Below are 16,515 nucleotides of genomic sequence, written 5' to 3' on the forward strand. Positions count from 1 at the left end.
TTGTCATTCTCTCTATCGGTCTGTTTCAGTTTTGTTTTCCACTGTAGCCTGTTCATTTAAAAACAAACAAACAAACAAACAAACAAGCAAAACATAGTGATCTTAAATAAGTTGGCCAGAGTAAGAGTAACTTGTCAAAATCCTAGCAAATTATAAACTTCTGGCTACTACTAGTTGTCTAGGGAATTAGTCTGGTGGATAGTTACAGAATTCAATTAATTAACAATAGATAGTACGTCAGTCTAACACAAGAAAACATAGTGCTGTAGAATTCACATCCATGAGTTTTGTGAGGACTGGAAAGTGTTAAGAATGACAAGACCAAGTCAGATAGTGGAGCTGGAATAAGAAGACTTCGAGGTACATTCACAGATATCATGATCTAAATGAAGCAGTGCTAAGAAATTGAAAATAGGTAACGCTGTGGCCCATGTCTCACTGTTTTGAAAATTTTTTAAATTGGTATTTTGTGTTTTTACCATCTGTGTCTGAGTTAAGTAACTTTATTTATGAAAATATACTATTATTTTTTTAAAAATAATGTAGAGCATTGCCTAACATAGTATGGAGCAAAACCTTGGATCTGGTGTTTTGGAAAACCCAAATATTGGTTTGTCCATCACTCCTAAGTTGATCAAGCTGTGAAAACAATCGGACCAACACGATCATGAGACATGTGATCTAAGGGAACAGTAGTCCAGTAATTTACATGAAGAAACATAGACCAAAATACTCCAATTGACTAGTTAATTCAATCCATGCTGCCACACTGATTTTTGTGTGAAGTTATAATTAAGTAAAGCTATAGTGAGGTGACCAATCCCAGCAGCTATAGAACACATCCTGTGGCCTACCCAGACAGGGACCAAGTGAGCAACCCTACCCAACAGCTGAGCATAGCCTCTGGCCCCTGCATGGAGCCTGAACAATGACGCTGAGCAGCCAGAGTCTAGCCTAGAAACCTACCCAGCAACAAACCTCAGCCTAAGGCCTTGCCTGAATGCAGAACACAACCTGTGGCCCTCCTGAGTCTGGGAGCCAGGACAGCCATCCAGTCAAAATGTGGAACATGTCTCCTGTCCCGCACACTGCAGTGTAAACCTGGAGGCCGTGCCCCATCACAGAGCCAATCACAGAGCCCTGCCAAAGACCACGCCCAACAGCCCATGGCTGACCCTATAGCAAAGCCCAACTTACATCCTCTCCCAACTTCAGGGCATAGCCTGCAACCACACTTGATTTCAGAGCAAGGCCTGAAACCTTGTCCCACTGTGAAGCCTGACATGTGGCCCCACCTAAACACAGAGTCCACCAGCAGCACCATCTAATTGGGAACATAACCAGAGGCCTCACTCAAAGAGGAGCAATTGCAGATCACAGCCCACAGACCTACTCGATTGTGGATTCCAGCCAGCGGCACTGCCCTGTCAATAAACACAGCCTGTGACTCTTTCTGACTAGAAGTGATTTCAGAGTCCAGATAGTGGGTCCACCTGACCTCAGAATGCAACCAGCAACACCATCCAACTGTGGAGTCCAACCAGGGCCATCTTCCCGCTTCAGGGTGCAAGTAGTAGTCTCTCCCAAACAGAGACAACAATAGCAAGCCCCGCCTGCCCACAGACAACACCAGCTGATCTGCCCAGTATCCCAAGGTGAGCTGACTGGTGAAGGTCTTTCCTGCCAAAGTGAACCTGTGATGTCTGGAATAGGAGACTGCTGACCTAACACCCTGATAAAAGCACAAGGTTACATGGACCATGGAGAATCAGATAAAAATGGCACCACCAAAGGAAACTAATAATCTCTAATGAGTGAGTCTAGAGACATGGAGATTTATGAATTACCGGCCAAAAAATGCAGAATAATCCTCTTGAAGAAGTCAGCAAATCACAAAATCACACAAACATCTAAATGAAATTATGGGAATTAAATGTATGAACAAAACAAGAAGTTCAGCAACAACAATAAAAAAATAAAGAAAAGAAAACCAAGGTTGGAGGCATTACACTTTCTAATTTCAAATTATACTACAAAGCTAAGGTAATCAAAACAGTATAGTATGGCAAAGAAACTGACACAAAGATCTATGAAACAGAATCAAGAGCTTAGAAATAAACTAATACATACATGTTCAACTAATTTTTGGCAATGGAGCCAGGACTACTAAACAGGGAAGAGAGGGTCTTTTCATAGATGGTCTTGCAAAAACTGCATATTCACATGCAAAAGAATGAAACTGGATTCCTTTCTTATACCACTCATAGAAATTATCTCCAAGTGAATTGAAGTTTACAAGTAAGACTTAAAATAAAAACTCTTAAACAAAACAGGAAAAATCTCCTTGACATTGGTCTTGGCAATGATTTTTTGAATATCATAACATATAAAGCACAAACAATAAGCAAAAATAAACTAGTGGGACTACATCAAACTAGAAAGCTTCTGCACAACAAAAGAAATAATCAACAAAATGAAAAGCAACCTACATAATGGGAGAAAATTTGAAAATTATATCTCTGATAAGGGATTATTACCCAAAATATATAAGGAATTTATACAACTCAATGGCAATAAACAAATAATCCAATTTAAAAATGGGCAGAGGACCTGAATAAACATTTTCCAAAGACACATACAAGTTGCTAATAGGTACATGGAACTGTGCTCAACATCTCTAATTATCAGGGAAATGCAAATTAAAACCACAATGAGATATCACCCCCCCCTTTAGTATGTCTATTATAAAAAAGACAATAAATAAGATACGCTGGCATGGATATGGAGAAAAGGGAACCCTTATGCACTGTTGGTGGGAATGTAAATTGATATAAGCACAGGGAAAATGCTATGGCGTTTCCTCAAAATTTAAAAATAAAACTACCACGTGCTCCAGCAATCCCACTTCTATATGTGTGTGTGTGTGTGTGTGTGTGTGTATATATGTGTGTGTATATATACATAATGAAATCACTTTTTCAAAGAGATATCTGTACTCCTATGATAATTGCAGCATTATGCACCATAGTAAGACATGAAAACAACCTGAGTGCTCATCAATGGATGGATAAAGAATATGTGGTGTGTATATATGCAATAGAATATTATTCAACCACAAAAACAAGTTCTGCCATTTGCAGCAACATGGATGAATCTTGAGGGCATTATTCTAAGTGAAGTCAGACAGAGAAAGACAAATATTATATGATGTGGAATCTAAAACAAATAAATGAAAAACTGAACTCATTGAAACAGAGAGGTTATTGATGGTTGCCTGGAGTGGGGAACTGGGTGAAGGTAGTCAAAGGGTACAAATTTCCAATTTCAAGATGAATAAGTTCTGGAATTCTAATGTACAGTGTAGTGACTATAGTTAAAGCTACTGTATTGTATACATAAATGTTGCTAAGAGTAAATCTAAAAAGTTCTGAGCACAGTAAAAATGTTAACTATGTAAAGTGATAGATGGGTTAACTAATTTTTTGTGCTAATCATTTTGCAATATACGTGTATATATACACCAAATAACCACATTGTATACCTTAAACTTACAGAATATTATATATTAATTATATCTCAATAATCTTGGAAAATAATTTTTAAAAATCACTAACAATATGAAAAATAAGTTAAAGTCATCTGAGAAAGATTAAAGCAGTCATTAGAAAATTTTTTCAGTGAGCAATTAGATCACAGTTAAAACAAATGGAAAAAGCCTCTACAAAGAAAAAGAAGATAGAAAGAAAAAAAATAAATGGAAAATTTAGAATTGAAATGTGCAGTTACTGAAAATAAAAAAAGAAAACACTGAATAAGTTCAACAGCAAAATGGAGATAACAACCTGTAAATCGTAAGATGGAACAATAGAAATTACCCACTCTAAACAATAGAGAGAAAATAGTCTGAAAAAATGAATAGCATGACTTCATAGCTGTGTGACTATAACAAAAGATCTAATACTCATAAAAATTAGATCAAAAGATCTAATCTTATAAAAATCTTGGAAAGAGAGGAAAAAGGACTTTCTCAACAAGTCCCAAGCCATCTAATCAATTTTACATGTGTCCCCAAGATATACTCTTATTCACTCACCTCCATGACAATATGATCTTGTCTCTATTGCCCAGATCACTTAGCTCCATAGGTTTTCTATAATCCTTTCCTTTCCTTTCCCTTCCCTTCCCTTCCCTTCCCTTCCCTTCCCTTCCCTTCCCTTCCCTTCCCTTCCCTTCCCTTCCCTTCCCTTCCCTTCCTTCCCTCTGTACCCTCCTCCTCTCCACCCCAGCTCTTCCTCCCTTTCCCTTTCATTACCACAAGTTCTAATATTCCTTCTCTACTCCCTACTCTTTAGGATTCATTCTAAATGACATTCCCTAAGAAGTCTTTTTTTGGAGATGAGGGGTGTGATAAATAAGCAGTCATGAAAATGATTTAGTTTGATTAAGAAACAATATCTAAAGGACTTTGAGAAATGTATGAGCTAGCATCATATTGGTCTGAATGAAACAGAAAGGTCAAAGGATAACCTTTTTTTTTCTTCACATAAAAGTAGTCGAGAGCTAGTCAAACCAAGGTCAAAATAGCAGCTTTGAGTTATCCAATATCCGGCTTCTTTTGTTTTACTATTTAATAATAGCACTGGTTTCTAGCCTCATGATTACATCATGATCCAAGATGGCTGTAAATGGTCCAGCCTTCTGGTCTGAGTCCCAGGTACCTGAAAAGGGGGTAAGGTAAGGAAGGGGATATGCCAGTGGACTGTCATCACTTTCAGAAGACTTTATTTAAGTCCCACCCCACAATTTTCCTTCCCTGGTGGCCAGAAATTAGTCACTTGACCATAGTTAGCTGCAAAGAAAGATTATAAATGTAGTCTTTTTAGCTGGGGGTGGGGGGTAGTGCAGGCATTATGGAAAAGTATGTATTTAGATAGGCAATGACCAGTCTTTGCCATAGGCAGTTTCAAAAATGTTTTGAAACAACACATGGACAAAACAATTGAATTGTGTCTCAAGTTGAGAGCATAACTAAGTACATATTATTACATTTATTTAAATGGATTGGATTTGAGACATCAGTACGAACTCTTGCTTAATATAGATACAGATAGTTACATATGAAAATATCAGTCCATATGTGTTTATTCACAGGTTAGTACACCCACATATATCTCCTTTCTCTGTCATCTGAATAGGGCTAGAAGCAATGATACTCCAGTAGAAATGACCATACCTAGTGTTTTGTGTTTTTCAGTTATATGTCTACCTTTGACTATGGTAGTCAACAATTATCTAACTTTATAAATATAGATTATATAAGGTTTTGAATAAGTATAATTGCCATTAAATAATTTTAAAAAGTTATAGTGAAGTGACTATGGAACCAAAAAAAAGTTGGCTTTAGTGATCTTCATGGAAGTGTCATCAAGTTATCATAGAGCAATAAGCCCACCTGTCAGCTGTAAATCATAACTGGGTATCGACTGGTCTGGGTTCCCTCTCTTTGGTACAGAGATGAAAACACTAACAAATTATAACTTATTTCCTCCCTCACTTTTTTGTTTCGGTTTCTTTCTTTCAGATTTAGACTGTTATCCTCAGAAAACCTAACACACCTTGAGAAGGTAAGCATCAATAGTGCTGATTTTATTTTTCATATACATCAATTACAATCATTTTATTTTATAATTTCACCCTGGAATAATTCAGAAGTGAATTTTTGCAGATATGCACAGAGGTCTGTTTTACTGAAATCTTTTGGAGTGATTGGAGAAAAAAAAAATGTGCAGCAGAAAGGGCTAATTAGAAATCAGCTATCATAATACTACACTTTAAAAATTAAATTATAGAGTATTTATGTCATTAGTCATTAAATGCCACCTAAAAATATAGAACATTAATAGTATGGATATTATGTAGCTGATAAGATATTTTTGCATGTGCTTATGTCATGTTTAAAACATGCTTCAATTGTAATATTTTATAAGGAAGAGCAAGAGCAAGACATAGTTTATAATCATATAAACTATGTTTACAGGAAGAATACAGAAGAAAAGAAACGATTTTAACAATTATTAACTTTAGATAGTTGATAATTGCTTGTGTTACTTTAATTTTTTATATTGTCAATATGTGCAATACATTAAATGAAAAATTAACTTCAAGTAATTGAGCTATATTTTATATTAGGTTTTATATTAGTTATCTTTTTTATTTTATTGGGGAAGGGGAACAGGACTTTATTGGGGAACAGTGTGTACTTTCAGGACTTTTTTCCAAGTCAAGTTGTTGTCCTTTCAATCTTAGTTGTGGAGGGTGCTGTTTAGCTTCAAGTTGTCCTTTCAGTCTTAGTTGTGGAGGGCGCAGCTCAGCTCCAGGTCCAGTTGCCGTTGCTAGTTGAAGGGGCACAGCCCACCATCCCTTGTGGGAGTCGGAACCGGCAACCTTGTGGTTGAGAGGATGTGCTTCAACCAACTGAGCCATCCGGGAGCTCAGTGGCAGCTCATCTCAAGGTACCGGTTCAATCTTAGTTGCAGGGGGCGCTGCCCACCATCCCTTGCAGGACTTGAGGAATTGACCTGGCAACCTTGTGGTTGAGAGCCCGCACTCCAACCAACTGAGTCATCCGGGAGGCAGCTTATCTCAAGGTGCCATCTTCAATCTTAGTTGCAGGGGGTGGAGCCCACCATCCCTTGCGGGACTCCAGGAGTTGAACCAGCGACCTTGTGACTGAGAGCCCACTGGCTCACGTGGGAATCGAACAGGCAGCCTTTGGAGTTAGTAGCATGGAGCTCCAACCTCCTGAGCCACTGGGACGGCCCAGTTATTTTTTTTAATTAAGCTCTAAGAACCCACATACTTGTCATGTATGTTTATTAACGTAAAGACCTACTTTATTCTTACATATGGATTCCTACTATGCTAACTAAATTGAGTAGACTTATTCTATGAAGGATGCATTTATAAATTAAAAATAAAAGATTAGCAATTTAATTAGTATTTTGCTGTTTAGAATCTTATAATATTTTGAGTCACCAAAATGTGTGAATTCATACAAACAATTCAACCAAGTAAAATACTCTAACATTTACTTTTTTGGCAGGATTTGATAGAATAGAGAGCCATTATTCAGACCTCAATTTTAATTATTTATATTACAAATGATAAAATAATAATAATAATAATAATGGTATGTCTTAGCACTACAGTAGTAAATAGCACAAAAGGGTTGCTAGTAACTCAGTTTCAACATTTTTTTTTTTTCTAAAAGCTTTATTCAAACCCTTGTGGGCATCAACAAAGCATAGTGTATGCACTGGTATTCATGAATATTTTCTGTCTCCATAAAGGCCTGGCATTTTCAGAAAATGGCATTGTTTGAAAAATTATCTTGAGTATAAAATGTTATAAATAGTGATTTTATGCTGTCACCAAAGCTTCAAAAAGTATAGAAACAATTAGTTATTGCAATTACTTTAGTCCATTATTTATGAAAGCAACCTAATGTGCACATGTCAGTATACATACAAACACACACACACACACACACACACACATTATATATAATTTCATGAATAATTTTAATGATGGTTACTAAATCAAAAAGGGGAAAAAACCTGCAATTATTCAATAAGGAGATTTGCTAATATATATGGACTAAAGAGAAAAAAATTGAAAGCAGGGATGATTGTTATTCAAAATAATGGAGCAAAGAAAGTTTTGACAGAAAACACATTATCAATGCAAATGTAGTATTTAATATTTTGAGTATAGTTTTTAATTTAGGTAGAATCTATTAACAATCAATTATATACATGATTAGATAAAATTTACGAAATATTGAGGATATGAGGATGTAACCCCTCCATTACTATATTGTTTCTATCAAAATTTCCATTTAGGCTAATTCTCTAATCAAAATGATTTTTAAAAAATCCTTGAAGAGACAAAATAAGAACTAGAGTGTAGAAGGTGTGATACTGATTACTGACAGAGAAAATAACAAATATCTCTGAAGTTAAGAATGAAGTAATGGTAGCTACTGAAAGACACATAACTACAAATAGAAAAGTCCGTGTAGATTTAGTAGATGGCCAATAGGCTGCAAATTGTTTATCTCCATTGACCAAGATGTGGTTGATTAATCCACTCCTCAAATTCAGTCTAACTTTTATTGAGAGAATGGAATATAAGTACAATGCGTGAATTATAAGCCTAGAATGAAAGGCGCTTTGCAGCTTCTACTCTTGTACTCTGGGAACATGGCAGCCATGTGATCCTGCCAGGTAAGCCTGTGAGACGACAAGAAATGATGAAGGACAGATATAAGTCCTCCCTGTTGAGACCATCATAAACTGGCCAAAATCTACTGTGAGAACATGAGGGTGCCCAGCAGAGACCAAAGAACTATTCACCTGTGTCCAACCCAAACTGCATTACTACAGCATTGGGAATACATAAATCCTTCTTTTATAAGCCACTAAAATTGAGATCATTATCTGTTATGCAGCAAATCCAAACAACAACAACAACAAAAATGGTATCTTGGTTAGAATGCTACCGTAAGAAAACCTGAAATATGTGGGATTGCCTTTGGGACTGCAGCTCTCAGCAGATGCTAGAAAAGCAGCAGGAAAATGGTTAGGAAAGGAGTGAGCTATCAGTTAGTGGAACTTAAAAAGTGGTGAGAAAATTGCAATAGCAGGTTGGAAAAATGTTAACCATTGATTCTTTAGTTGATGTTGGCAAATAATAAATAATTTATGCTCACTACATTTGGACATAAACTGTTCAGATTTGTAAAATGGTGAAGTAGGGAACTCCGAACTCCTGTTTCTCCATAGAAACATTGAAAAACAAACAGAAACTGTTAGAGCCAATGTGGTTGGAATCACAGAAAGCAGTCAGAGATTTACAGGAATGAAGTGAATATTAAATCAATAGAAAACAACTTGGAAATGGTTGGAAAGTTTTGTGGCATTTTTATTTATCCATTTCCCATGGTCTTGAAGACACCGATCCACCCTCAGTGTGGATCCCTGGAAGCTGATGGGAAAGGGAAAAGGGCAGATTAGTCCCAAATTTTTGTGTTTGATCTATTTTGCCTTTCTGGGGTTACCTAAAGGACTGTTGCGAGGTGCTTGTCTTTGTTCTGACTAACTCCTGAGTTCATTCCTCATGGAAAAGAGGTGGACATTGCCTGAAAATATTGTAAGGTGACCAAAATTCCACAGCTGCCTAAAGCAAAAGAATACAATTTAAGATGTACAGTAGAGTATCTAAAGCATGGGAGAGAAACCTGGAAGAGTTTTTTTTTGGGAAATTAGAGCATTCAGAAGTGCCTTTGTATGCTGGACTGATTGGGACCCTCTGGGTGGAGAAATTTACCAGCTTCAGCTATTAAAAACAAGATCGCAAACAATAAAAAATTAAAAAGTGATCATCAGTGGAAGACAATGATTATACCTGCATTCGGAAACTTTTATCTCAGGGAAGTAAATAAAGAATAATTAATATCTCATGAGTATCCCTACACAAAGTTCTGAGAAACATGATTTCACAATCAAGATTCATAAAACCACGAGGAATCCTCTGCCATGACATGAGTGAAATTCATCAGAAAAGCAAACTGAAAAACAGCTTCACAAAAACCACATGTATTGGAATCATCGATACAAAAATAAAGGAATAAAATAAATTGCGTATTAAAAACTAGCAAGTATATAGCTTAAAGTAATAATTTCTCAAAATTAAAACCTAAAATTTTAAACTAAAAACTACATAATGACCCCAAAGAGTAAAAACTAAAGATTAAAAATTGTATACTCATTATACTAACACAGATAAAGAGAGATCGCCTGAACCGGAATACAGAGTTAAATAAAAATAAGCATATTGATATTCAGAGAGAAAAAATATGAAAAATATGAAAAATGTTAAGATACATAAAAAATAGAGTAAGTTCTAATTGCAGAATTAGAAGAAGAAAATGGAGAAGAGGATAATGATGGGTAGGGGGAAAATATAGCTATATAAGACCTACAAATATTGCAGGATTGCTAAACAATACAAATCATCGACATTACAAAGCCCAATATAGGGGGGAGAGAGAGAGAGAGAGAGATGATTGAGGAGAGATACACATCTAAATAACTTGAGTAAAACTGTAGAAAAACGAAGACAAAAAGAAGAACACCTAAGCATCAAAGAAACAAAAAAGTAGATGACCTTACATGGGGTAATAATTAGACTGACAAAGGACTTCTCAAAAAAAAATAGAGAACAGAAGACTTTGAAATAATATGTTCAAAATAGTGAAAAAAATGATATAAATCTGCTATGCCCAGTTAATCTAGTTTTTCAAAAGGATAACACTGAATAATGATGTTTTCAAACAAGCACATATTGAGTCGATAGCAATTACAGAAAGACATATTCACCTGAAGAAGAATGGAGATAAGTCAAGAAGGTCAGAGAGGCAGAACAAGTATTGACTGTCTAAAACAAAAAACTAAACATTTATAATTTATGGCATAAAATAAATAATAGAAAATAATAACACATAAATTGAAAGAGAATCACTGTAGTTAGAGTTATAGAATTAAACTTGCACTTTGTTAATTTATATATGTACATTTTTATTTGCACTGTAAAATGACAGAATAGAAGTGAAATTTTATCTTAGTGACAGGAAAAGGCAAGAAACAGCAAAAAGGAGCAGAAAATTTGAGACCAGCACAACGCAAGGAAAACAGTGGTAGATATGATCCAGATGTAATGTTAATTATGAATTAGGTGAATTCATAAAATCCTTATAGTACAAGATAAATGCTCTATCAAATAATCATGAACTCCTCTTCTGTCAACTGTTTAGTAGCTTTGTATCAGACTAACCTCCCCACTGAGGAACACATAAATGCTGGATAAAATCACACAACAACAAACAGAATGGTAAGGTCATCGCCGGTTAATAAAACCACGCAGGCTCTGAGTGACCAAATTCTGGAGAGCAGGCAATACAATGGGGTGATGATGATATTCACATTATCATTTTCACCTGGTGGCCGTGCCGAGTGTGGACACAGCAGAACCACCACTAAACTTCTTAGCGATGCTGGTGCTTCTCTCTCCAGACATCATTTATAGTTTTTGAACATGACGTGTCTTCTGGACATTACTTGGAATATAAACATGTGCTGGGTTTTTGTGTCTTAATTATTATATGCATTCTAGTATGTCCTCTTTCTTGTGCCCTTGAACCCTGCCATTATCTGCTACCAGACAATGTCTGGCACCTGACCATCCTTAGAATGGGGCCCATTGTTATTTTCATGTTTCATGGAATCATCCTAGCAGCAAGATTGGATTATGCCCAAGGTTTATTGCCAGATGCTAAACCTTCTTCCTTGGGACAGTGCTCCAAATCATTTACACAAAACATTCAAGTAAAGAGGGAATGCTTGTTCTTAACAGGGTTCATAGCTTAATTTAGCCTTCTTTGGCAGATTTAGAATTCAAGAATTTAGGGTCATGAACCCAGATATCTCCATCCCTGTGTCAGGGTCCTCTGATTTCTAATCCAAAGCTCTGACTTTGGTGCAGTGTATCTGCTTTGGTTAGGGCTTAAACCTTCCTTGGAGCTCAGCTTTTCTGATGATGATTTCTTTGCTCTGACACTCAGTTTTCTCTACCTTCTTCCTCAAGGTATGACGGACTACATGCTGTCAATAAGATAATCTGGCTTTCCCAGTAGGCTTTCATTTGCCACTTAATCTCTCTCAGATTTGTGTTATTTTTTCCCTGGTGTGTCAATCTGGTTTAGCAGTTGCCTCCTGAATCCAGCGTCTGTATTTAATTTTCTATTAAAATGTGAAAATAGTACCACAAATTTAACATATAGTTTAAAATGGCAAATACTCATTATCGTAGAGTTTGTGTGAGTCAGGAATCCCGGCATGGCTTAGCTGGGTCCTCTGTTTAGAGTATTCTAGGTTGCCATCAAGATATGGGCTGGGCTGCAAACTCATCTGGAGGCTTGGCTAGAGCAGGATCTGTATTCCTACCTGCTTGGTGTTGACAGCATTCAGCTCCCTGTAGATGTAGTACTCAGAGTGTTGCTTTAGATCATTTTTACTGTCTCTTGGCTGGAGGATGCCCTCAGCTCCTAGAGGTCATCAGCAGGCCATGCCATGTGAACTTCCACATAGTAACGGAAAGAGAGAAGCACTAGCAAGGTGGGAGCTATCATCTTTCATAACATGATCACATTATTATATATATGTAGTTACGTACATATTGTCACCTCTGTCATAGTCTGTAGTTTAGAACCAAGTGGCAATTCCCACTTACACTCAAGGGGACGGGATGACTCAGAGTCAGAAGTAGAATGTAGAGGTAATGGTGGCCACTCCGAAGGTGTGTCCACTGCAGTTTGTATAATTACTCTTTTAATGCATAGTTTACCAATAGTTTATGCATTGTATGAGCTTGTACATTTCCTTCCACCAGTATAGTAAAATACTCCCATTCATCACCTTTTTAAAAAGTTTTAGCAGTTACCCTGCTACCTTGTCTCAGGGGCTATATGTGTTTTATTAACAACAGCAATAGGGTCGTTCTTGCCAGGCAGAAGTTTACTAATTCCATTCCGAAACACTTCTGATCGCCTGTGCTCTCAGACAACTTTTGGTTTTTCTAGGCAGCAGATTCTAATATGGAAATCAGAATGCAGGATGTTTTTTTGTTTGTTTGTTTGTTCGTTTTTTTAAGCTGAGACCTTGGGACCAACACACATGGGAGGAAGGAAGGAAGGAGGGAGGGAGGGAGGGAGGGAGGGAGAGAAGGAAGGAAGGAAGGAAGGAAGGAAGGAAGGAAGGAAGGAAGGAAGGAAGGAAGGAAGGAAGGAAGGAAGGAAACCAGACTGGGCAGAGGAAGAAGTTGGAATGTAATCCAGGGCAGCCTCTGACCATTGTTCAGGGAGATCTGGAACTGAAATAGCCCATCTGAAATTACCCACCTTCTTCTAGAAAGACTGGCTATTTTATACACTGACCACATTCAGTTGTTGGATACTGGTGCCCCTGGGATGGTATGAATGAAGGTGATGCAACTTCCCAAAATTGAGTTAATCCCTGCAGGTGCTGAACGCTGAGGCTGTCTTCTAAGTGCACTCCTAGCAGCAGTTCCTTCCACAAAGGGAGACTTGGGTCATCTATTTCTGAGTCTAAAACCACTACCCACTTCCCCTTCAGAACAAACTCATTCCACTGTCTATTGGGTGTATTGGCTTCTGACAGCTCCGCAGCTGAGTTCCTTTTCAGGAATTTCCCTAGTTTCAAGGAATGTGCCTTTCGCGAGTCCATGGGGAGAAGGTAGCCTATGGCAAATATCTGATTAATATTGGTGGAGGAGGAGAAAGGATGGCCCTGACGCCTCAGTTGAGACAACTCTGAAGTTCCATTGTGGTTACAGGTTTCCATGTGAGATTGCCTGAAGCCTCTGTTGCCTCAGAGTTGAACTGCTCCCTTGCTCCCTCTTTCTATTTCTTCATAGGTGTTATTCCCAAGAGAACACTACCAACAGAACAACACAAAAAATGCGCATACATATATCAGGAACCTGACCTAAAACAATTCTGATAACTTTCCAGTTTTCTGTGATTTCTCAGATAATATAAGTAGTGGTTTTGATACCATGATTTTAACACATCTATTTTGACATTTCTCATCTTCCATAATACCCACATTTTCTGGCATTCCTTGTTCCTGTCTGGTATCCCTTCTTTGTCTCTCTTAATGAAACTCCTTATTTGACTAATTGCTAATTTTGACTTACCTTTGGGTTTTGTCCTCAGCTCTCTTGCTCTCTTCTCTTTTCTGTTACATATTTTTCTGTATAATCTCTATATTGAAGGCTTCCAATTGCTATATATATATACTAACATCCTCCTTGAGTTCCAGATCCCTATAGCCAACTGCTTATTGACAATTCTACTTGGATGTGTAATAGATATTTTAAACAGAACATGCTGAAAACATTACATATGGCTGCCTAACCACTTTTGTGTATTGATAAATGTTTCATTGACAATACTCTCCATCTCAGTAAATGTCATCACTGTCTCTAATTTCTCACACCAAAATCAAACGTATTATCTTTGATTCTTCCTCTTTTCTTCATTCTCTACATACAATCCATGTGTTGTCAACTCTATCTCTAAAATGTAAACAAACGCATTAATTCTTACAGCTCCCATTGTCATCTTTATTCTGGAAGTCTGGCTAAAGGTTTTAATTGCTCTTCACCCATCCACTCGTTCCCACCAAGAATCTATTCCTGACAATGGAGACAATTTAATATATTTTAAAATGACAAATGATACCTCTCACTCTCAAGCTTAATGCTTCAATTGCTTCTTCCTCACCTTTGGATGAAATTTACATTTCTTATCACAGCTTACATGGCCCTAAATTATCTACACTGTCTGACTCTCCAGCCTTTTCTCTTTCCTTCAAGGCTTACTGTATGTTCAACTTGGAGTCTGTGCAGAGACTGATAACAGAATCTCGGCATCCATCCGTCCCTTCTTCTGTTCTGTAATATAGCCACCTGAATTGTAGCTGTAACAGGCTGGCAGCTGCAGACTATATGCTTCCAGTCTCTTTATTGAATTGGGACCAAATGTAGACCAATGTCATGTGAAGAGAGGTAATATTTTTCACTTTCATGCCATTTCTATGAATATTGCTGCCCTGTGCCCTTTCTATTTTCCTTTATACTTGCCATGAAATGCTGAGAACTGGAGTAGCCTTGGGAGCTGAGGATGACACAGCCACACAGGAAAGCCAGGGCCACAAATCGGGGAGTTGTTGAGGGAGAAACACGTTTCAATCTTCTTTAAGCCACTGTGCTGAAGGTTGTTTGCCTGGAAGACTATTTCCCCCAAACTTTGCATCACTCTATCCTTTTTATCACTTACATCTATGATCAAATGCCCTCTTGAAGGAGACTTCTGTCCTTCCACCTGTTCTAAGAAGCTCTCTATCCATTCACCATTAATTGAAAGGATCTGGTTGTTTTATTTTCTTTTGCAATGAGAGAAGAAATCTCATCTACCTTATTCAAAACTTATCAGTTGCACACCCAGAGTAGATATTAATTAAGTATTTTTGAATGTGGTTAAACAGTAACTGTCTTTTATTTGATGTTTTCCTAACTCAAATAAACTATGTGGTAATTTAAGTAGTAAATCTTTGGCTTTTTTCTTTGCTTATTAGACAAGTATTGACAGTATGTTTTTGAACAATATCTGAAGTGAGATTATGCTTTGTTGCTGTACATATATTGCTAGAAATATTTAAATATGTGAGAGGTGATATGGTAGGTGGAAAACAAACAAAAACATACATTTCATAGAGTTTGCTATTAAAAAAAAAAGACAATACAATTTTATATTATATCTTCCAATTATTTACTTATTTGAAGTTTAGAACATACTAAAAGTATTCATGGAAATAGAAAAATATTTCTGGGGCTAATTTTACAATGAGGGAGTGTCCTAACTTCAATGGAGGGTCTATTTTATCTGGGACCTTTACAAGTAAGTTCTTCATCCTACCAGAGAAAGCAGAATAAAATGTTCCCCATTTACCATCGCACACTACAAAGAATTTGCCTACCAGAGAACACTGATAATGGCAAACAGAGTATAGCCAGGAAACCAAACACAAATGCCAGTACACAGATAGAGAAATGAATGAAAAGCTACAGCACTCAGGGTCAATCCTGTTGTTTAATAAATATTAATGTTTTTCCAGAGGATAATGGAGAAAGAGAAATCCTCCTTTAGAAATCCACGATGCATTAAGCAAGGACATAAACAAAGATGAAGAATTCTCCAGTCATGTATTTGTAGAAATAATTCCGGAGAATGCATCATTATTCTCTCATTTATCCTATGTTAGAAAGACAACATCAGAAACCAAATGGAAAAGAATATACACAAGGAAAGCCTAGAAACTATGAGTTATCATTAGTTCCTTAGTGAAGAAAAGGCTGAAATTGTCTGCCTTGTACGCTATAGTTTTTTACATATATATTGATAACCAAACTGCTATATGTAAACATGCTTTATGATCTTATATCCAAATAAAATATATAAAATTATATTCTGTAAATATAATTGTGTATACATATGGTAGAGGGTTTGAGAGATTTGGGGGCTGATCAAGAGAAAAGATAAAACCTGCAGGTGACAGTAGCATGGCAAGCTTAATGGGGAGGTGCTTTGCTAGCTTCCATGCAGGGGGAAGCCCTCACAGCAGGCATCTGTCCAGAGTTGCTGGGGATCTAAGAGGGGTCTTCACTGCCCAGGTGATGGAGCTCAGCAGCACAGCAAGGGGTTTCTAACCAGAGAGCTCTCTAGGACAGCATTGTCCTGGGGACTAGATGAGGTGCGTGAGGTGAAGTTTCATGGTTTGTGCAAGCAGCCAGGCTCTATGTGGCTACAAATCTCCT

The 16,515-nt window shown here is 37.1% G+C and overlaps 1 long non-coding RNA gene across 1 annotated transcript in view; it reads left to right on the plus strand.

Moving 5' to 3' along the window:
• The window catches only part of LOC141571286 (uncharacterized), a 232,745-nt gene that overhangs the window by 8,716 nt on the left and 207,514 nt on the right, over positions 1-16,515 (plus strand). The window contains exon 2 of the long non-coding RNA XR_012496047.1: positions 5,582-5,624. This is a non-coding gene — a long non-coding RNA (uncharacterized LOC141571286). The remainder of the gene's footprint in view (positions 1-5,581; positions 5,625-16,515) is intronic.

This window comes from Rhinolophus sinicus, linkage group LG04, assembly GCF_036562045.2.
Source record: "Rhinolophus sinicus isolate RSC01 linkage group LG04, ASM3656204v1, whole genome shotgun sequence".
Classification (NCBI taxonomy): domain Eukaryota; kingdom Metazoa; phylum Chordata; class Mammalia; order Chiroptera; family Rhinolophidae; genus Rhinolophus; species Rhinolophus sinicus.